Raw genomic sequence first — 23,530 nt, forward strand, 5'->3', positions numbered from 1 at the left:
TGTTTAATTTCTATTGTCTGTAACTGATTGTCTCTGATTCTGTATATGTTAATAAATATTTGGAGGAAGAATCAGAGGGGATATTTAAGAAAAGCTGTCCCAAGTCTGACATTTTGACCAGTTAGTTTCCATGACAACTTGGGTCAGCCTCATTTATTTCTTTAAATAAAGAGTTTCTGTCAAAATGAGTTACTAAATAAAGTCTGGTTTCACTGTTAAGAGGCGAATAAATAAAATAAAAATGACAAACTACACAAAGAAAAAACATCTGCACAGTAAAACAGCACTATTCTCTACAATAAACTGTCCCTCAGTTAACCACTGCTCTGTGGATGCTGCTGACCTGAATGACCTCTTGAGTCTGAGGCATCAAACCTTTGCCTGCGGTACCTCATGTAGCCTGCAGGTGTCGCTGAGGCTTCGTTCAGCGGCCGGCTGTCAGCAGCATGCACCGTACAGTAGGACAGCTGGGCTTTATTTTGCTTCCCAGCCTGGAAACCGCTGTAGTGCAGTTGGACCTGACGTCTAGCAACACAACATCAGAGACTTTAAACAAGCAGACCCGGCGGCTTAACACGTTAGCGACTGCATTAACAGGTAGGACGGCCGTGACGTTTATTCTGTTATTTTGCTGTGCACCGGTGTGTTTTTAAAAATGCATAACGCTGTAGTCGTAGGCGTGCTGGAGGAATGTTCTGGCTATGCTAGCTGCTGTGGCTAAATGCTACTCAGGCTGTCCGGTGTGGGGGTCTGACTTTGGGCCAGACGGTGGAAGTTGTTGGAACCGCTTTCCAAGCTGCGCCAGACAGCAGAGCTAAGCTAAGTAAGCTAAGTTAGCAAGCACACAGGGCTAGCTCTGGCACTGGTCCATCCGCCGGGGGCCACAGCCACACCAGTCCGCTATGTCTCTGTCCCACCTGCGGGGTAAACGCTGCCTCTCCCACTGACCGTGACCTCACCGTTTACTCTAACATCCATCACCCGGGGTAGACACACGCAGGGAGGTATGTTTTCTGCTGTCAGCCTCCCCCCCCTCTCCTCAGTGTCGTCCTGGATGATTTGATGAACAAGCTAGCTGGGAAGCTAGATGAGGAATCTGAGCTGTCACTCATGTTTTAGGCCATAACTTTTCTCCCTTTTTTTTAAATGCAAATGAGGCGGTGCATAGGATGAGCTGCTGTCCCAGAGCATGGGAGACGGGTGGGGCGAGGACCACAGTGGGACACCATCATCATCATCATCATCAACATCCAGCACATGCAGGAAAAAAGTGGTATTTATTGTGTCTTTAAATGAACAGGGTTAAACTAAAAGGACGGTCATGTCAAACTTAATGTTCAGTTAGTTTTGAAGTGATGCTCTGTTATTTAACCTGATTTATATGTGATGCTTTGCAGCAGCAGAGAGCTGGTCTGCATCACTGTATCCCAGCCAACTGATCAGGTTTACATTAATTTGATTACTGGGCTGTGTTCTCTGCTGAGCTGCATGAGGGGCAGGAGTTTTTCCTCTGCAGGTCTCCTATACAGAAGAATGAGGGGCGATTGATGAGTCTGAAGTTTTTTCAGGATACAGAAAGTGGTCCAGATGTCATTGTAAACTTTGTAAAACATGGCGACCACTGAGCTCCCTCTCTTCATCCTCATCCAGTGTTGGATGAGTTCAAATCCACATTCCTGGATAGCAGCCATCAACACTGTGGACTTGTGAACCCTCAGACTGAGTTAATTTGCAATTTCACAGAAATTCCAACAAAGTTATTAACTTAAGACTTTCTCCATTTCACTCAGAGTTGAACTACATGTGCATGTAATGAGTGTTCTCGTCTCCTTCTAGGGCACAAACTTATCATTCAGCTCTTCTAACGTGCTTCCTCGCTCCTACCTCCTCCCTGCTTGCCCTGAAAGTTTCACTCCGAGACCTCTTGAAGCTTCGGAGCCTTGTTGTTGTTGTTGTTGTTGTTTATTGTTGTCTTCCAGGCTGTCTCTATGCTCTCTGTTTACCTGTCTGTGACCCCACCCTCTCAGCGTTGTTCTCCTTCTGTCTCATTGACGCACTCCCTCCTTCTCATGTGCATAATCTACACAGTTCTGTCACGGAGCCGGTGCAGTGTGGATGCTGTGTCGGAGGGCTCGGCTGTGGCAGCGGAGTGCAGTGATGTAGGTGCTGTGTTGTAGCTTTATCCTCTGCTGCGGCATGACATGAGTTGAGCTGTTTAAGTCAGGTTCAATAAAAGGGCGCCTGTGGATAATGATGAAAGTATGGAGTCGGGTAAATATCGCTGACATGTTGGAGTAGTTAGAATATTTAGGATTCGGGTGGATTTGAGGTATTAAAACAGTGGTAGGCAAATCCTATGAGGAAACACTGGCCCTCTATATATTTTATATTGGCGTTTATTCCTGCCATTATTTTGACAGGCTTTACTGACTTGTTTCCTCCTCGGGATGAGCTGTAAACTGTCCATAATTTATTATAAAGGACAGCAAATGATTTCTAATTAGTTCAGACTTCAAAAATGCTTAATAAGCAGGAAACTAGTAGGGCTGTAATCTCCCGGTCGACTGGTCGATATATTGATCGATACGTTCTGGCTCGACAAAAACTCTGATTGGTCGACTTTTTGTAGCGTTAGTTTTATCAGGAGGAATGTACCAAGTGCTAATGGGGGTGTTTTCGGCGCACCCCCCGTTTCACAGGTAACAGTCTATCTTTGAACACCCTCCTTGTTTTCACTACTTTGGTTTAGCCCGACCCACTAGAGACAGATAGACCCCCCCCCTCGATTTTTAGTCGAAATGTGAGGGTTTCAGTCGACCAAGACTTTCTTTGGTTGATTACAGCCCTAGAAACTAGCCACCAAACACAAACAGTAGTTGGCTGTCCACATACTTTTGTCAATAAAGTGCACATTACAGGCCTTCTACAGTGATGTGCAAAGCAGAGGCATCAATGAAAATAGTTAAATATCAGTATAATTTGTGGGATTTGTGAGTTTTTCTTGGTAACACTTGCTTTAATCTGGGAGAGGTTTGGAGTGGAGCTGGTTGAGATGAGCCGTTTCAGGTGGCTTGGATCCACCCCCTGGGTATCTCCCTAGTGAAGTGTTCTGGCCATGTCCATTCGGGACAGACCCAGAACATGGTCTGCAGGGGTTATATCTCTCGGCTGGCCTGGCCTTCCTCAGTCTGGGTTTCACTGCTTAGGCTGCTGCACCTGCAACCCGACTCTGGGTACGCAGATTGCAGTTTTTAAAATTATTATTGTGATCAAAGTAATTCAGCTTTTATTTCTTTGTATGATTTACAAAACAGAGGCCCCGTTCACACTGGAGAAAGTCATTCCAGCTAGAGTAGGATTGAGCCCAGACAGCCTTTAAACTGGATGCGTTCAGAACTATTTTCAAATCTGGCTAGCACACACTTGTGTCCGCACTCAATCCGGCTTCATCCAGCGTGTTTGCTGTCCTCCAAACCACTAGGTGGCGCCTCGTAATATACAGAGTCCGTTCACGCCGCGGTAGGACCGCGTGTGCGCATGCGTCATGCGGTTTTTTGTCCCGTGTCACGCCCCGTGGACCGGAAGTAGCACATCGATAACCGGAAGTAGCATGTCGCTAGCCGGATTCGCTCGCCACATTTGCGTTCACACCTGAGCCACAATCCGGCTAAATCCACCTCTCGTGGGTGGATCTAGCCGGATTCAAATCAAACTGGATACTGCCGGATTCGAGGTGTTCACACTCAGAAAAGAACACATCTGGATTGATCAGGATGTGGCCGAATCCTGCTTAAGCCACATTTTTCCCCTCAGTGTGAACGGGGTAATAGACTGTGTATAAAGTAGGGTTGGGGTCGATCCGATCTAGTATCGATATCAGGTTCCGATACAAAGGTAATTCATGGATCGGAGATTTATGATCCACGAGCCATGTCTGTGCTTTAATGTTGCTCTCTGAAATGACTGCCCTGCCGACTGCTCTGCTAGCTGGCTGCAAAGTGTGGAATGGAATTCCTGAACGGAGACGTGGAGTATCCCACCTCTGTTCTGGAAATCCATTCCACAGTTTGCAGCCAGCTAGCAGACGAGCTGTTATACTGCAGCCTGCCACCGGGGGGCAATCTAGATGTTTTAGCTTCACTTTGAGGAGCTGTCATGTCGTCCGTGTTCATATGCAGTCTATGGTACTAAAACATGTCTGAGTTCTCTCTACTTGTTGCCATGATTGTGTTGTTTCCATTTTTGTGTTATGGCTGAAATGTGCCAGAAAGAGATGGGAAAGTAAACAAACAGTGACGTAAACAATTCTAACATACTTGTATAAAAATCTGTGGGTGGGCTTTAATGGATAATTGAGGCTCTGAATCCTTTTTTTTTTTATTCAACCCTCACTTGAACCAAAGAGCACACAGAGGGCGAGCGTTCCCCTCTTTTTCCAGGTGCTCTCTGCTGCACACAAGCTAAACTGCAAAGGTAGAGTCTATTAATACATAAGCGAATAAAAACCATCACATCATGAAATAATAACTAAGTGGGAAAGTTGAGGAGAAAGTCAGCAGGCAGACAGTGTGTATTATTAGCTGCAGTAATGCGTTCTTTTCTGCCAGGTTGTGCGGCGCAGACACACACACACACACACACACTAACTATACAACTGCCTGTCAGAGCCAGACTTCTGCGTCCATCTGTCTGTTTGTATTTCTGTCTGTCTCTTTGTTCTTACTAGCCTTTGAGTGTGTGATTGTAACTGACCGTCAGTCTGTGTGTGTGTGTGTGTGTGTGTGTGTGTTTCGCCCTTTTGCCAATTAGCGGCTTCTCACCTCCTGAGGCGAGAGGCTGAGTGTGTGTTAGACAGAGGAGGGAGACTTGACAGGGCTTGTCTGCCGCTGACGGCTCAGCCTTAACCTGAACTCTCACACTCACACTCCCTCTCTCTCTCTCTCTCTGTCTCTACACACACACACACACACACACACACACACACACACACCATGAGCCCCAGCCAGTTGTTGATAATACAGCCTTGTCTGTCTCTGAGTGCATGTGACACACCAAAATGTGACAGTATTGTGTTGGTGGAGCAAAGGCGCGAGACAGGCAAAGACGAGTGCCAGCCTGCACCAGAGTGTGTGTGTTAGTGTGTGTGTGTCTTTGTCTGGGTTGTGTTCACTGGAGTGTGCGTCAATGTATGCACGAATACAGTGTCTATTATTGTGCGCCTGCAGCAAGCAGTGTGTGTGTATGTGGCTTTATAGAGTGAAAATAATGTAAAAAGCATGTGGAAGCAAAACACACACACACACTGAGCAGCAGAAGAAACACAACTCAGACACAAATCAGAGTTTGTTCAACTTTTTTCCCCTTTAGAACTGTTTTCTTTATGTAATCGTCTCAAATTGATTCTTCATGCTGCTGTATAATTAATCATGAGAAGTCCATTATATTTATGCTACAAGCTCGTTTTTTTCCGTCTAATCTTCTCCACACAACTTAAAAAAGGGTTTTTGAAAAACAGCGTGATACCACCACCATTTCTTTAAAGTAATTTGGCAACCTTTAAAAAAATCTCGAGATGCAGCATATCCTTTTGAAAAGCACTACAAGCAGGATTTCTTGCCAAAGAAAGGAAAACATTTTTAACATCTCTATTCCAATTTCACTGTTTTTAAAAAAAAAAAAAAATTCTTCTCGGCCAGAACCAATCACCTCGCTGAGTTCTGAGTACATCCCAAAAAAATGTTGTGCTAAAGTTAAATGAAAGATCAAAGTGCTGCGTGAAAAACCCTGTGAGAAAAGCTGCAGTTTTATTTTTAACCCCACTTGGCACACCATGATAAGTTGATCAAAGAACTTATTTGCCAAAACATGGTTTATTCTTCGGCTCTACCCTGCAGAAATCCCAGCATCGCGAATCCTTGTGTGAAAGTTAATCTCAGTCATTCATTGAACACTGAAGGAGCCTTTCAGAGATATTTCTGTTCAGGACTGCAGCCACAATCCTCTTTATCTTCACTCTTGATTTCATGGTCGTGTAAACAGCATATCGGAGACAGTTGTTGTTTTTAGAAAATCTTTTATTACATGCTCTGGATTAATTGCATCCACAACAGGTGATTGAGAAGTTTGTGGCCAAAGTTGGAAAGAGACACGACAACGTTTGTGGTTTTCATGATAGATGCTAGTTTGAGTCATCCATGTTACATCCATTTACAGACGACTTCCCCCTCTGTGAGATTAAAAAAAAGGGAGGTCAGTGGAGGCCATTTTGATATGGTAGTAAAGGGGGGGATGTTCCTGGTGTGTGACGATGGAGGAGAGGTGTTTTCCTGAGGCGATCGCTGATTGTTGATGGCACCTGTGGGAGAATGAGGAGGTGAGTCCGAGGAAATAAGTGTTGGCAGTAAGCATGTGGGAGGCAGAGCGGATGGACTGAAGACGAACCCTAGCGTCAATCGGGCAAAGCTGTGACACTCGGAAGGAGGGTGCTGTTCGTAACTTCTAGTGTTGCCAAACAAAACAAAACATGAGACAAAACTGAAACGAGAAGACCTGTTTGGGCAAAGGGCTATGATTGGTCACATTGACTCGGGACGAGTCTTTTAGGGGAGGAAAGAGTGTCCGGTCTATGATGATGTCCACACTGCCACGGACCACTTTCTGGAGGTCCAAGATGCCGATTTGTACAAAGTAGAAAGTAAAAAAAAGCTTGACACTTTCTCGTTTTCTGGCGGCGAACAAGAACAAAGTTCATTTTGGCCCAGGACATTTCATACTTCACAAGAAACTAAAGTGCAGTCCTCATAGGGCCCTCCCACTCCCAACACATGTCATGCAATACAGCATGCACCCACACACAGTATGCCGATATCTACCCAGGAGAGATTAGCAGTCACACTGCGAATGTTAGCTTCTGGAGGGCTCACAAAAGATTTCCGTTTTTCAGCACTAACCACGGCGAAACTTCTGACCACTCTGACAATAAAAGAAAAGTTCCGATGTGTGAAGAACACGCTGCAAGAACTCCCAAAGCAGGACTGCGAGAAGGTCATTCCTCTCTCACAGCCTTGGCAGAGAGAACATATTTCTCTGTTCTTGCGTCCTACCAGTCTGTACACCCCTACCTATCTCACCAAACGTTATCAGCTCGTTACACATTCAGGAAACAGATATTTGGGCAAACATCATAGATAGTAACAACAAATCTTCCTCCTTCGCTTCAAACATGTTCACCTCCTCCTCCTTTATTAACTAAAAACTGCAGTTTCTGCTGTTGATCAGCAGTGAAACGTCTTCAAGGAAACCTGTGTGTGTAGTATGAGGAGTCCAGCACATAGGAAATGTCCTGGCCGAAACAAACATTGTTTATGTTCTTGCCACCTCGCACTAAAATGAGAAGACGTTATTGTACTCCACATTTTTTCAAGTAAGCGTACCTAGTCCTTCCAGACAGGGTGGACTATTTATGGAACATTGTCACCTGAAGACAGATCTGAGACAAGCTTCTCACTGATAAGTCAGTCACATAACTGAGTGCTACTGTATACTTTAGCAGATATCGCAGGTGTTTGTAGGTGCGGCTGACTAGACCTCTGCTCAGGTAAAAGCATGGGCGAAGCTATGTTGGAATTTATTTGAGGTCACTGAACTCCCAGTGGCTTTAACAATGCTGCTGCTAAAGACGTCATTTATATAAGGTCTAATCAGCCAGATTAAGTGGAAGCACCTGCGTGGGTGTAACATGGATACACAGGGATTTAGATATTTAGATAACATTTATATCTGCCTGCTAGATATATATAGATGTAGATATAGTTATATGAAATACACAGTGCTGTTGCCAAGTTGGTGAACCCTGTAGATTTTCTATTTCTGCATAAATATGGTATGAAGGGTTTGGGTTTTCTCCGGCTTTCTTCCACATCTTCAAGACGTGCTTGTTGTTGTCCTGTGATGGACTGGCGACCTGTCCAGGGTGTACAGGTGAGGCGGGGTCTTACCCATAGATAACTGGGATAGGCGCCCAGCCCCCTGTACGACAGGACAAAGCGGGTTCAGATACATCACGTCTTCTAGATTTTCTGGAACTTCATTCTACATCTTGTCGTCTTGTCATAAAAAAGGATAACACTGATTTTTCACAGACATTGCTCCCATTCCACTACTTGCTTTGTATTGCTGTTTGTTGAGACTGCTGGTTTTAGCGTACTCTCAAGCAATGTCCACATTATTTTATTGTTTTCTGCAGCAGGAGTGAGCATGTTGTAGCAGCAAAGCTCAGGCGTGAAGGCATCTCCAAAAGAAACTGGAAGCCTCTGGTGTTTGAGTGACAGAGGAGGCTCTAATCTTATTTTTTCTTCAAAAACAATTACTCTAAGTAATCTGATTTATATACAGAGATGAGAACTAAATGCAGAAAAACATTATGCACAGAAGACAGAGTTTAACTGAAATGTCAAATGAAAAAAGTTTTGAAGTTTTTTTTTTTTTTATTCTCAGTGTCAGACTTGGTATCTCTGTTAGTGCAGGTCACATTTCAATGAAATCTGGTGAGATAAATTCATCTTACTTGTTATGTTTTGTCTGTAATGGGTGGACTGGCCGAAGTTGGGAGCTGCATTGTTTATTCCGACATCTCAGTCGCCCATAATTGGATCCTGATGAAAGCTGAGCATATGATACATCTCATCGTGTCACTTTAAATTACAGCGAGAGAGAAGGTGGCACATTTGGTTAATGTTTTGGTGCACGGTGGTGGAAGGCACATTTTGGCTGTGCCATCATTACCATGGTTATCATAAATAAACACACCTCCCTCTCCACCAGGAGTCGTTCCCCTCTCCTCATTTATCTTGCCTTTTGCTTCTTTGGGAGCCAGATTTCTCATCCCCTCAAGCTTTAGAGAAGAGAAACTCCCCAACATTTGGCTAATGGCTCCACGGTTCCCACACTGATTAGGAGCAGTCCAGACACTGCAGTATTAAGTAGTTGATTAAGTAGTTAAGAAGCCCTAGAAACAACCAGAAAGTGCTGGAGACAGCGATTTGATATTGTTTTTTTTGTTTTTTTTACTCTTTCAGTGTGTTTCACAAAGGACAGTTAAACAGTTTTGTCAAACAGTGCATTCACTTACTGCTGGAGTGCTTTTTAATACAGTTCGTCCTTGTTTGCAAAGCTTCATTTAACCACAAAGCCTAAGTAGCGATTTAATAATTCAGTAAAGTCCCTGCATGGGAGAAAAGACTGGAGAATGAGACACACACACACACACATTTCACATTGATGCTGTTACTCTGAAAAACCTCCACTTCTGAGGTTTTTCCATTTTACTTAAATTAAAAATTGACGTGCTCTTTTATGCATAGCATTTTGCTGCACTGCACACTATGAATCTCATTGAAACTGTGAAAAATATAGTTTCAACAACAACAACTTAGCCAGCAGGGAACATAAAACGAGCATTGTCCTCAATTCCTGAATAGTCTGAGATGCTTTTTATTTGACAGCTAGAGATGTTTTCATGCTATCCTGATGACAACAAGGTGTGTATTTGCCATGTCTGTGTGTGTGTCTGTGTGTCTGTGAGGTGGACGTACTTCCTGAGGAATGCTGTGCTGAGTGCTGCTCTGCTCTTGAGTGGTAATTCAATAAACCGGGTACATGAGCTGCACACTGCACACACACACACTCCTGATTATGTCTGCATGTGTGCGTACACACTGCACACTTTTCCATTCATCTTTGTGTGCTTATCAGAGAATGTGCACAACTGGATATTATACAGCTGAGAGTGTGTTGGTCTTGTCAGCTGCACTTCTGCTTGTATGTCTGCAGTGTGTGTGTGTGTGTGTGTGAATAGTGTGTATGTGTACTTAAAATAGCCCGGGTGTTAGTGCCCTTGTTCTTGCGGTGCTTGTCTGAGCCGTCTTCAGCCTGCCTTTGTTTGAGTGCCATGATGTCGAGCAGACCTAGCGCTAAAGGCTGAGATGTTAGCAGGCTGTGGTCTCTGCATTATTGATGCAGACTGTGACTGGGCTGCACAGGCCATAGGCTACAACTTAAAAAAAAAAAATCACAAGGTGGGGTGAACTCTGGCTGAACTCGCAGGGAATTTAGCAGGGGACCACTGAGACGAAGCCTTTCGGGCTTCAGTCTAAAATGATGTCTTAAACCAGGAGCGGAGAGACGACCTGATTCCTGCGACATGACGAGTTTACCGGTACATTTTAATGAGCCTGGGTCCCAGGGCGAGAGTCGGATGATTAAATTTGGCTCATGGGCCGGAAAAGTTTAAGACAGTCTGCCTTAGATAGGGGCTGAGCTACACTGTCGATACAAGGTGGTGTCTCAATGCTGTAAAAGGAAATTAAATAGGCTCATTAGTAACACAGAACACCCCCCCCCCATCTCAGACACACACTAACACACTATGACCACTAACATCTGGCTTTTGTCTGCAGTGGTAGATGGTGCAGCCGGCGACGTTAACATGACATCTGGGTGTTCATGCTCGTTTTGACTCCTTTTTTAGTGGCATCATTATATCAAACGTTTCCTTACAGATCCAACATCATCATTTATTTGTAAAATTAGCTCCTTTTAATAGTAAATATAACTCACTTTTGCCTTTTTTGTATGACAGCATAAAGGTTTGGCACTTGCTCCATATTATGCACCACTGCATAGATGTTCTGTATTCATATCAGGCCCTTTCATGCATCAGCTGTCTGTCTGACCTGATCTAATTTATGTGCGTTTGTGTTCATTATATATGTGTGTATTGACAACAGGAAGATGTGATTACCCGCTTTCTCTTTTAAGGTAAATAAAAGTGATGCAGATCAATGGTCAAGGTGAAGGAACGCCGTGCAATTTTATAGATTAGTAAGCGCTTTTTTTTTCAGACGTATTTTTGCCTTTGTTAGATGGTAACAAAGACTGACCTTGACCAGAAGACATGTAACTATAACTACATCTCAGATCAGGAGCTCTTTTTTTCTTTCTTCTTGTTGTTGTTCACCGTCACCTGGGACCGGTATTCTGACCACTTGCTGTGAACTTGACTGTGACAGCATGTGGAGGAGCGGCACGGCAGGAGGTTGTGGAAGAAATGCAGCTGGATTCGGTAGATTTGTGGTGATGTTTACAGACGCATGGTACAAAATGTTGTGTTACTCCATCCTTTTAGTCACAAGAGTGGAACAGGAACATTGGGTAGGAGACACAAAATGGAAATCTGGTGTCGTGACATCATTTCCTTAAACGTATTTTGTAACTCAGGACCTCAGGGGAACTCCTCTGACTGCAGAATTGTCACAACTTTACTTTATTGACAGGAACAAGATGATGCGAGTACTCACTGACTACAACACGCAGCCGTCATGGTTTAAAGGGACTCTGACGTGTTATTTCATCTGAAATTGTACATTTATTTAATTCCACCTGACACCTAGAAGTTTTTTTTTTCCTCCAAGAAACTTGCAGAGTCTCTCAAACTGATTCTGCTGATGCTACAGAAATGCAAATTAGCAGACGACGTCAACTCGCCCTGAGGATAGGAGAAAGATTTTTAAATCAGGAACAGAAAATCTGCCAGTTGGCATTCTGTAATGAGCCCCCCCCCCCCTTTTTTTTTTTTAAATGAAGGATGTAATGTTAAAAAAAAAAATCCCAGGACCAGATTTAACAATATCGCGTGTAGTGCAGTGCGGACAGGGCCGTGTAATGCTGTGTTAAATGTGAAAAGACGTGTCCTTGACTGGAGATGCTGCAAGGCTGCTGCCTTTTTCACTGCAAATCATTTGAATTTGTCTCCTGCCACTCACTGTCGGTTTAGTGACAGCTGCCTCTGGTTGTCTTGTTTGTGTCTCACTGGAAAGAAGAAAGTGGAAAAAGTGCAAAACACAGTGCAAACTGGCTGATAATCCCATCATTAATCCCTGTTCTTATTTAAACATGGCTGAAGATATGTGGAAAATGTGGGATTTTCTGCATAAAAGTCCCAAAACTGCAAAATGAAAAACTGAAGTTAGTTTAGCAACTACATCTGTGTTAGCTACGAGACAGGGATTAGGGGTTGTATGACAGATTACAGAGAAGGGCATGCAGATCAGTGTGATGTTCTGAAGGGAATGAAAGCGAGTAGTGTCAGATTATATAACTACGCTGCATTTGCTGGGAATTGATAAAGATTTTACATCAGTCACCTCAAACGATTTTACATTTTCAGTCAACACAGATTTGTTTTTAACCCAAGGTTGAACTCTGTGGTTACAGTGAACTTCCATCAGCTCATTTTAAACCACTGGATAATTCTGTGTGTGAATAATTTAGCAAATTGAATTAAAACATCATGACTCAAATCAATCAATCAAAAGTATATTTTATAAGGAGTGTAAAAAAAAAAACCTCTGATATTTAAAAGGTAAAAATATCCACCTGTTACTAAGCAGCTGTGCTAAATAAAGTGTGTGTCTGTGTGTGTGTTTTGCTGCTGTCTGCTGATGCTGTGTAATGACTCAGTCCGTGTGGGTTGTTGTAGGCTGATGTAGGCCCGGGTAGGAGCGTTTGATGCGTGTTAATGTGAAGTAAGGTAGGTTACAGTGGGCCGGGCGGAGGTTAGTTCAGGTTACGGGTTGGTGTGTGTGTGTGTGTGTTTGTTGAAATAGAGGAGGAATAGCCTCAGAGCCACTGCCAAGACCTTCAAGGAAGTTTCCCTGGCTCTGAACTCACAGCTTTAATTGCTGGGAGTCTTTGTGAATACCAAGGGACAGCACTAACTCACTCCCTTTCTGAAAGACTCTCTCCGCCTCTCCCTCCTTCTTTTCATGTCCTTTTCTTTCTTTCTAGCCCTATCAAAGAGTCTGGGTATGTTTACATCCTTAACTTGGTAGTGGCAGGTGGGTGGTGCGCTTAGCAGCACTCTGAAGTCATTATGACAGTGATTTGGAGGAGATTCACATTTCCAGACAGGCTTTTGTGGTGTTGGCTGAATTGTTTTTTTGTTTTGTTTTTTTGCCTCATCAGCCAGCAGTCCCCTCATTTAAAGTTGTTAAAGTGGTGTACTACTTCCTGTGTGCAGAAGAAGAATGACGAGGACGTGTGATTCAGCACATTGAAGTTGCTGCACTGAGGTTTAAGTTGCTGAGTAACTGCTGCACTGGTTAACTAACTGCAAAGCTCCTCTTATCAATATGTTTATGTCATTTTTACATATAACAAGTGATTCAGCTGCATTATAATACAGTATATTTGGGCATAGAGGTGACAGAGCAGTCCCCTCCCCTTCTTACCTCGCTCTCCCGTAGGCGATAACATATTTCAAAGTTATGTGTTGGCTCCAGTGTGTCCAGGACACACTCTGTATGTAAATATTTTTTACATTAAGTCTATGATCCGGGCGACAGGCAACGCTCTGAAGTAACACTGAGGATGTAGTAAAAATGTGGTGAAGCCGGAATGCAGCACAAACGCTTGGGCCTAATCCACATCCATCCATCCCTCCATCATCCAATAACCCGCTTCATTCGGCAGTGCACGGTCACAGGGGGCTGGAGCCTATCCCAGCTACGGGTGAGAGGCGGGGTAACACCCTGGACAGGTCACCAGTCCATCACAGGGCAACATGCAGACACACACACACACACACCTACAGGCTAATTAAGAGTGACCAGTGTACCTAACAAGAACGTCTTTAGAGTGTGGGAGAAAACCCACACAGACATAAAAACTGAAATATTTATTAGCAAGGCCTTCATTTTGTGCTTTCTGTTCAATTAAATGTGAAAGTCTGTCCAATTATAGATACAGGAACTGCTGAGTTTTAAGCTGCCTTCTTCTTCCAGCACTATTTAACAATATCTTTATGCTGAGCTAAGTAAGTCCACATCCTGACACCAGTTTCATATTGAACTGACATGACTGACATGAATGTCAGTCCCTTTAACGCAGCGCAGCAGTGTGCGCCTGGAACCAGTAGCACTGTAATTCCAGGATACGTTGAGGGGGAGTGAATGGAAGCTCCCTCAGCGGTGACTCACTGTAATGTACTGAAGCTCATACCTGAAAATAATGGCAGAACTTACTACAGTACTAGAGAGACGTCTGCTGCTCCTGAGCAAGAATCCTGCATTGTGTGTGTGTGTGTATGTGTGTGTGTGTGTGTGTATGTGTGTGGCTTGTGCAGAGCACTGCAGTCTTGTCTTGCCAACTGTTCCGAAGTTGGCACCTGGCCAACTGTGACAGTACTTTCTGGGGCGTCAAGTCGAACACCACACACACACACACACACACACACACACACACACACACACACACACACACACTTCCATTCAGACACATGAGGTGATGGAAATGCCATAAATCTGTCAGTGTGGCTGAAATGAGCTTAGTGCCACGGGATGGGACGGGATGGGTGAGGTGGGGTGCGGGGGGCTCTTCAGCGACGTGTGCACAATAAAATCCCATGGACTATAAAAGCCGATCTGTCGCGTGGAACTCTGTGTGTGTGTGTGTGTCTGCACATACAACACGTTCTGGAAATATCCCTCACACACACACACACACACACCATCTGACTTTGTCTCTCTCTCTTTCTGTGTCTTTGTTTTTTCATCTTATCTTTCTATTTTGCACTCAGTCTGGTTTTTTTTTTCTGTCTCCGGGGTACCATCCAAGTGTTATTATGTAAATCATGATGTATCAAATTATAACAGCTGATAGGAAAATGGCAAATTTCCTCAGAAGTTTTTATGCGTCTTTGAGCTTGAAAACTTTTTGCTGATGAAGGGATAAAGCAGAAGCAGCAGCAGCCAAACTCCTCTGTGGAGTAAAGATGGAGCCATGATGATTAAAAGTCAATACCAGTTGTGACGATGGCAGCAGCCATGTGCGGTCAGCCTGCAGCGCTTGGTGCATATTGTTAGGAATATTTAGCCATTTTATTTTAGCGGATGGAAGCTCATTCTCGTGTCAGGATTAGGTTTTGTTTGTCCACCACATCATACGTGTAAGGCCCCGTTCACACTGGAGAAAGTCATTCCAGCTAGAGTAGGATTGAGCCCAGACAGCCTTTAAGCTGGATGCGTTCAGACCTATTTTCAAATCTGGCTAGCACACACTTGTGTCCGCACTCAATCCAGCTTCATCCAGCATGTTTGCGGTCCTCCAAACCACTAGGTGGCGCCTCGTAATATACAGAGTCCGTTCACGCCGCGGTAGGACCGCGTGTGCGCATGCGTCGTGCGTTTTTTTTGTCCCGTGTCGCGCCCCGTAAACCGGAAGTAGCACATCGCTAACCGGAAGTAGCATGTCGCTAGCCGGATTCGCTCGCCACATTTGCGTTCACACCTAAGCCACATTTGAGCTAATCCGGCTAGATCCACCTCTCGTGGGTGGATCTAGCCGGATTGAAATCAAACTGGATACAGCCGGATTCGAGGTGTTCACACTCAGAAAAAAACACATCTGGATTGATCTGGATGCGGCTGAATCCTGCTTAAGCCACATTTTTTTCCCCAGTGTGAACGGGGTATTAAGATCTTGTACTGCTGTGATTCTGACAGAAGCAAGATGGTGGGAAGGCCCGACTCATGATACAGATGTTTTTTGTATGTTTGCTCCTCCCTTCATTGTGCTTTGCTAAGAAGGAATACAATATGTTGTATGCTCACTGTGTATTGTCACAAACACGTTTCTAATAGCAACACTCAAAATTGTTATCACATCCTCCCCCTTTATTTTTGTTTCTCATTTCTCCATCACTTACCCTGTTATCTGTGCTTCGCTCTCTTTGACAGCCACACCACAGTAAATCACGGGCACTCGCCGAATGAGTAGGTCCGTCTGTCGGTTGTTAATCTTCTAGTGTGTAATGTGTCGGGATTTGTTTACCCTGACGGGCCTGCAGCTGTTTTTTCAGTGTGCAAAGAAAGAAAGGAACAAAGGAAAGAGAAAATAGATGTTGATGTTGTATGTTGCAGCTGAAGTTATTTCCACATACAAATAAGGAGGAAATATTTACTGCAGTGAAAGCTGAAGTAAAGAACCAGAGGAAAGCAGCCCCTAGTAGCAGCCTTCCCGTCTCTCACACAGATCATATGACCTGACAGTCTGTTTATTTGTCTACCTGCCTCCAAACCTCTAGCTGTCTGCATGTCCATCTGTCCCTCTGTGTCTGTTTATCCCGCCTCTCCTGTCTGTCCTCACTTTCAGACCTTTTGTTTTGCTGCAGATGGTAAGCTTTAAGAAAAGTTCACACTACTGACATCAACATTAGTGAGGTCCAGGATTTATTGAGCCTTAATCACCAGCCAGCTGTTTCACTGCTGTGGTAGTGTGGATGCTGCAGGTATGTAGCTCTCAGAGGAGCTCTTGGGTCGGTATCTGTCCCCCAGGAAGTCTAAGACCTCACCTCTAACTTTCTTCCTAACCTGGCTAACTTATTAGCATGTCAGATATCAGTTAAGCATATCTTGGACATCAGCTGCTGCTAAGCTAACGGCTAAATCTTGGCCATGTGGGGGGGGGGTTCAGCACATGTTTTTTTCCCTCAGGGATATCCGTGTAGTTGGCTCCATCCCTCAGCTGCGGTCAGGCTGCCAGTCTGTACTGCTGAGAAACATGCCCATAGCACAATGTTGCCATCATTCACGGTGCCTGCATGGCAACCAGGTAACGGAGCTCATGTTTTTAAACAAGTAAATCATCACTCATTTGAACAAAACCATTCACATTTAGCTGAATAGTTTGATACTAGTTTGCACTGCTGGCCCCCAAAAACACCATGTCTCTGCACTTTAGCCATACGAGATTAAGCTATTTAATAAGACTATTAAACTTTATTAACCGACCATCATTTCAGAATTGGCAGTACTGTGTTCAGGCCGTGTGGCTCTCAAGTTCAAAACGTGTCTGTCCTGCTTGGATTTAGGCATGGAAATAGCGCTGCCAGAGGTCAAACCCAAAATACAAGTTAAACATGCCACAAATATGTTGAGTTACTTTTAATCCTAACTGCATGTGTATGGACTTCATTACACGTAACCTCGGGCTGTGCATTTAGCTGCTGTAGTCCAGGGTATTTTGAGGACCAGCATAGATCACGTCGCCTTCTCGTCTCATCTGTGGCATTTTGTGTCATGTGAATCAGACCACAGCAGATAAGGTCAGCTCAGTGTGGTGCAGACCAGACCGTGCCATCCTATGCCATTCTCAGCCATGCCAGTTTTGTGCGTGTACATGCTCCAGCAGCATATGGCAGTAACACGCTGTCAGGGGAGCTTGTCTCCTGGCCTGGCCTCCACAGCCCCGGGACAGATGGCGGCTCACTGGGCCCCCGAAGAGCAACTGTGCTGCTCAAGATACTCGGCCTGCTCCGTCCTCGTACCTTGGCTCTTCCTGTCTGCCTGGTGGCCTCTTTTCCTGCAGTGTCTCCTCACATGCCAAGACTCCGCTGTATGTTGGTGGACTCTGATTTAATTGGGTTTCCATCCAAGCTGGATGGGATCGGTGGATGTGAGGTTGCAGAGTCTAACGATATAAAGTGATTCAGCATTAAATGGAAAGTTACGACAAGATATTAAAATCGTTAGGAGCTGGATATGAAATATAATAATAATAATTTCACTCTTATATATGACAATAAATGTTATTTAAAGCATGATCTTCAGCTTCAGCCTGATCCTCCATCCCTGGCTGTAAATTTGCTATGATATAACACCAACAGTAAACATGTTATTTGTGCGCCTGCATGTTTTTGTTTACAATCCTTGATTTGGCTGGGAAAAAGCCAACCCAAACCTACTGCTGTGATCACACCCTCAGTATATTCAGACCATAGACAGGCCCGTCTGTGCAGCTCGTTTATTTAAATCTGCTTTCTCAGTCGACTGTTTATAATAACTGTGCTGTAATCACTGCAAAGGCTGCGTCCAACTGCACTGTTGGTTGTGGATCAACTGTTTGAAAAGGATAAATAATCACCTGGCAGTGGTTTTACAGTTCAGCTGGACCTATACATCTTTGGCAAATCAGCACAGTTTCATTGGCTTCATCCAAACTTGGAGAATACGGAAGCAAAGCAAATTTTTCAACGAGCTTTTCCATCATTTTTTACGACCGTGGTCTGGCACTGACCGGCAGATTTGAACTGCTTTACATTCCCCTGACCATAAGAGGGCGTTAGCTACGTAAACATTTTTACTTGCGCTTATAAAATGCGACCATAAGTGTAACTTTCCTGGTATTTAAAGATGACCAACATAACATTTCATGCAGTTTAACCGTAAGGTATAAATAACCTATTGCTGGCCATAAATGTGTGTATACAAGCACTTGTGCGAAAGGAGCCGTGCCTATTGAAGTAGTAACACGAATGTTCTCGTGTTTTGTAAAGACACACACAGAGAGGACATAGTTCAGACTGGCAGGCGGCAGAAACCCGGTCTTTTCAGCTTGTTTGGTTCCATGGTGCAGCGTACAGATGAGCTCAACTTCAAGGACTCCTCCACTGTAAAAAAAGACCTGAGTGAATTCTCGGCATGTCAAATCACCACTCGCCTTTCTCACTGTGTAGCAACACAAAGACTTTGTCTTTGCAGTCACCAGAGGAATCAATCTTAAACTTCAAGCCTGTATGTACGCTGTCAAACACACATTTTTTTCTCCAGATACTGAACTTGCTCACATACAAAGGTTTGTTTTTTTTTTCCACCCTGTAGCAGAACCAATCCATTTGATTCATGTGTGATTGAGTGGTGTAACCCATTTCTCCTATCTGTCTTCACCTCCTGCCCTCTATAAAAATGTAATGTTTTCTCCTCCTCCCATTTTCTCTTTCTTTTTCTCCTTTTCTTCTCCTTACTCACTTTTCCTCCTCATGGGGCATATCGATAGGTGTGTGTGTGCGATGTCTGGAGTTTCTTTTCAGTCAGAACGAAGAAGAAGAAAATTCATATTTTTTTTTTTAGAATCTCGGTCTCGGTGTTTGAGCTGAATTTCATTGCATTTATATGGCACAGAGAATTGTCCAGACTCCACACACACACACTCCACGGTCACATACAGGGATCCCTGCTCATTATCCTATCTCCATTGCTACCCATCGGTAGCACCACCTCTAGCAGCATACATACATCAGTGGCATACAGCACACTCTGTCATGTGTGAAATGAGCTGTGGTTGATCCCTGGCCTGGGAGAGGAGAAACGAGAGTGTTTCAGCAGACGAGATGAGAGTGTTCTCTGAAGAGGAGGACAGAAAAAAAAAGGAGTTGCAGAAGGGACAGTGTGTGTGTGTGAGAATGGAAAGACGAGGCGAGCAATAGGACAGAATAACAGGGTATGAGAGAGGCGAGTGGGCAAATGAGGAGTATTTCTGCAGGAGAGGAACGAGAGGGAGGAGTGCAGGGGACACGAGATTAAAAGAAAGTAATGTTTGGAGTAATGATGTGGAGAGGAATTTTGTGAAGAGGGAACAGGAAGATGATGGGATAAAGGAGGGAGAGGAATGGAGTTCAACAGAAAGATGTGAAAGGAGACAATGACAGGGAGGAGACGGAAAAGGACGGAGAGTAGAGGGAAGGCAGTGTGGTTCTAGACTTCTGACCTGAACTTTCTTTTAAAGTGTGAAAGATAGAATTCTGTTCATTTTTGTTTCAGCTGGTCAGATGTGTGAGTGGCTTGTTACAGGTGGAAGAAGAGACTTGAGTCTGTTTTTACTGAAACCTTGACGCTTAAATATAACCAAGCAGTGACAGCAGCCATTTTGTTGCCCTAGGTGAGATTAGGGTGCAACGCCACACCTCGCGTAATCCGGTATTTCTTTCCTTGACCACCCACTCCTGCTCGGGGCAAACTCAATCCCGCTGGTTCCCGGGGACTCTCTACCAGCTGCAGCACCCCCTCCAGCAGGTGGCGCCCTAGGTGTCACATAAAATCAAGTTTAAAAAGTGACGTAATATACTGGTTTAGTTTAATATCTGGCCAAGCTTTGGAATATCTCTGATTTTGTTGCCTTAAATAATTTAGTTTGAAACATCAGGTGCATCCGGAACATCGTCCTCCTCTTTAAGCCAAAGCCAGAAAACAAAAACACAACATTTTTTTTGAGTTTGGCTGTCAGGAGCCGACAAAACTGAAAATGGAAAATTGCAAAAAATGAAATGGCAACTCAGTTTAAATCATGAGTCTACAACAAAGAGGCATTCAGATGAATATATGGGTGTAGGGAATGATGAGCAGAAAGGGGGTGGTGGTGGTGAGGAGTTTTGATGGGGAACTGGAAAGATGACAAGGACAGAATAGCAATGAGAAAATGAGGAGAAAAATGTTTGGGAGAGAAGATGAAAGGAGATCCACTGAGCAAAAAAAAAAAAGAAGAAGAAGAAGAAGAAGAGGGAGGAGAGGAGCCGTGGGGATGTTGATGAAGAATATGAATATGGAGAAAAATTGAAGGACGGGAGACTGGAACAGGAAAGCAGCTGGGGAGTTTTAAGAAAGGGCACGAAGGGAGCTGGACAGAGGACAGGCGGCTTAAGAGAAGGGATAGATGTTAAGAGAGAGCGAGCACTGAGAGAGCAGCAGAGAGAGAGAGAGGGAGTGTGGCACTGCGCCACTCTGCAGCAGCAACACTGAATGACAGCTATAGCCTGACTACTGACTGACGGCCTGTCTGTTTGTGCTGGCTGGCTGGCTGGCTGGATGCACAGTGTCCCCACAGCTTTGCCCTTCTCTCCACCTCCCTCCCTTTCGGTCTGTCTCACTCCGTCTCTCTCAGCAATGCAGCATTAAGTTGATCTAGATTAGAGAGAATACTCATGATTTCACTTTTTTAATGGCTGTTTGTGATGCTGTTTTTCAGACTGCGCTGTAGTAAACAACAGCTCTCTCTCAATGTCTTGGTAAAAATTTACGCCTCAGCATTGTCTTTTTTTTTACTGCTCCACAATAATGCAGATGCTTGTTGTATTTGACAACGCCGTCTTTCTTTCCTTCTGTACTCATCTAACCTTGAGCCTGTGTCCTCTCTCTCTCTTTCTCCGTCTCTCTCTCTCTTTTTTCCAGCACTCTGTAAACTTTGTTGAAGAACGTGATACAAATAAAGTTATCATCACCTCCGACGACGCTCAAAATTGCCCCTGATGAGATTAAAACACATTTCACTGTCGTTGAAAGCAAACACGGCACAAGAAGCGACAGATAGTCCCATAAAGCACATAAACATTAGTATCCTCTGGAGTGAAGGCAGAGATAAATGACATGGAGATACAACGGCTGACTTATAATGCTGATAAAAGGGCCATAATGTGTCTGACCAAGTGTCCTTCTTCCTTCTCCACCGGGTCACACATGATTATCTTCAGAGGGAAGGGGGGGACCCTTTTAGATGACTCTCAGATAGCAGCGTCACAGCGGAAGAGGGCCCCGGCTTCACCAAGTAGTAACATTTGTTGGCTCTGCTACTGCAATGCAGCACTATGTCGTCCTCTCTGCTCCCTCTCTCCCTCCCTCTCTCTCTCTGTCTCTCACCCTTATCTCCCTCCCATAACACTTTGCTTGCTTGAGGGGAAGTCGAATGTAGAAATGACTCTAACATTAACCAGTACCTGTTGTGGCATTTCATGTAAATAGAGAATGTTATATATATATATATATATGTGTGTGTGTGTGTGTGTGTGTGTGTATGGGTGGATGTCGGAGAGATGCAAAGCCTGCAGAGATAAGCCGGGTTAAATTGTGCATACAAGCCATAAGCTGGCTTTCGTCTGGGAGCAAAAGCACTTTTCTCCTCGTCTTTCTGCGTTTTTGTTTTTTTTTTCCTCCGTGTTCAGTCTGTCATTTAAAATCAATGGACTTCCATCTGCTGCTCAACTTTCTCTTTATGTGGGAGTTTATTAACTTACAGTACAGTTACTCACAGACAGTGGCTGCATTGAACTTTAATCAGAGGGGAAAGTGCACATAGCAGCACACACAGCTATAAAACAATGGCTCTGCTTGACGGTGAGACAAAAAGTTCGATATTCTGTCTGTCACACGCATCCTGTGGCCTTTGACCTTCAGGCAGGATTTAAGATGACAGAGACCCTGAACTTAAAACTGACGTCACTGTTGCTAAGTGCACATTTCAACTCCAGAGAAACAAGTCGAGAGACAAATGAGAAGAAGTTGCTGGACTGAAAAAAAAAAAAAAAAAAAAGTAGTTTAAAATATGTCCCTGGACACATTTTCTAAAAGCTGTCTTTGAGTTGTTTAGACCTTCAGGGAGGTTTAATTAATCATGTTTGAATGAACTTCAAGGTTCTTGCTTAGTCTTTTCCACAATGTATGCTGACCACCGTGCCCTGGCACTCATGGTTTTTCACATCGGTGAAGTCAAGGTTGAGATCAAAATCATAAAAAAAAGCTCCATTATTTACTCTCAGCCTTTTTGTTTGAGTCCATATTCTGAAAAGCTTTTTATGTTCATAGTGTTCTCCCTACTCTCTGCTGACAATCCCAAAATGCAATTTTCCATTTCATGGAAGTAAAATGTGTGTTTTTACTGGTGTTATAAATGAGGTGAAGCATAAATTTAGGTTTAACTGTAAAGCCTAGTTGCATTGATATTAGCTGCTGCTTTCTAATTTAAATAATCTGTTGCACTCATGCTTGAGTCAACTTCGTTGGGCAAAGAGAGCATGAACGTTGCAGATGGTGACAGCTCAGACACAGTTAAAGGTGGAATAAAACATGAATGTCTGGATTACACATCATGCCGAACTAAGAAAAATAATAAATAAATAAAAAATACTTACTGTACCATTCCACAGCAGCGCATGCTACTGTTCAAAAGTTTGGGGTCACCAGGCCAGTTCTACAGCTTCTCTGATCAGCATAACAGTTCTGCTGTGCTGACATCATTTCACAGGAGTTTTTTCTAATCATCAATTAGCCCGTTTGTTTCTGAAGAGCCGTTTTGAAGCTTGGTGGGAGGCTCCGGGACGTGCTGACCACCACCATGTTGGCAGCGTCACGTCCGCCAAAACTCCAAATATGGACAAAGAGGGGGAGCACGAGCGGAGTTTAGGGGGGCAGGCGATCGTGGAAGCAGGAAACTTGTGCTGTGATACTCAGAATATATATAGAATATAACTAAAATGAGTGAGTTGTAAAAAAATTCACCCCCCGTACAATCGACACTAGAATAAAACTAATCATTTGAATCATTTGAGACCAGAGTGGTTTTTTGTACCAGGCTGTAAACATGTTCATTTCTGCTGTGAAGTCGGCCATTTTAACATGGGAGTCTATGGGAAATGACTCGCTTCTGGAGCCAGCCCCCAGTGGCTGCAGCGTGAACTACAAGTTTTGACACTTCCGCATGGGCTTCAAGTCTGAGCCCAGAAGGCTGCCGCTTGATTAGAACACAGGAGTGATGGCTGCTGGGAAAGGGCCTCTGTATAGCCAGCCTTTTCTAACTAGAATAGTCATTTACCACATGAACAATGTCTAGACTGTATTATCTTCATCGGAAAAAAAACTTATAAAAAAAA

The 23,530-nt window shown here is 44.0% G+C and overlaps 1 long non-coding RNA gene across 1 annotated transcript in view; it reads left to right on the plus strand.

Moving 5' to 3' along the window:
• Positions 1-491: 491 nt before the first annotated feature.
• LOC114448864 (uncharacterized) overlaps positions 492-23,530 on the plus strand; it is a 64,534-nt gene continuing 41,495 nt past the window's right edge. The window contains exon 1 of the long non-coding RNA XR_003671923.1: positions 492-597. This is a non-coding gene — a long non-coding RNA (uncharacterized LOC114448864). The remainder of the gene's footprint in view (positions 598-23,530) is intronic.

This window comes from Parambassis ranga, chromosome 16 (genome assembly GCF_900634625.1).
Source record: "Parambassis ranga chromosome 16, fParRan2.1, whole genome shotgun sequence".
Taxonomy (NCBI): domain Eukaryota; kingdom Metazoa; phylum Chordata; class Actinopteri; family Ambassidae; genus Parambassis; species Parambassis ranga.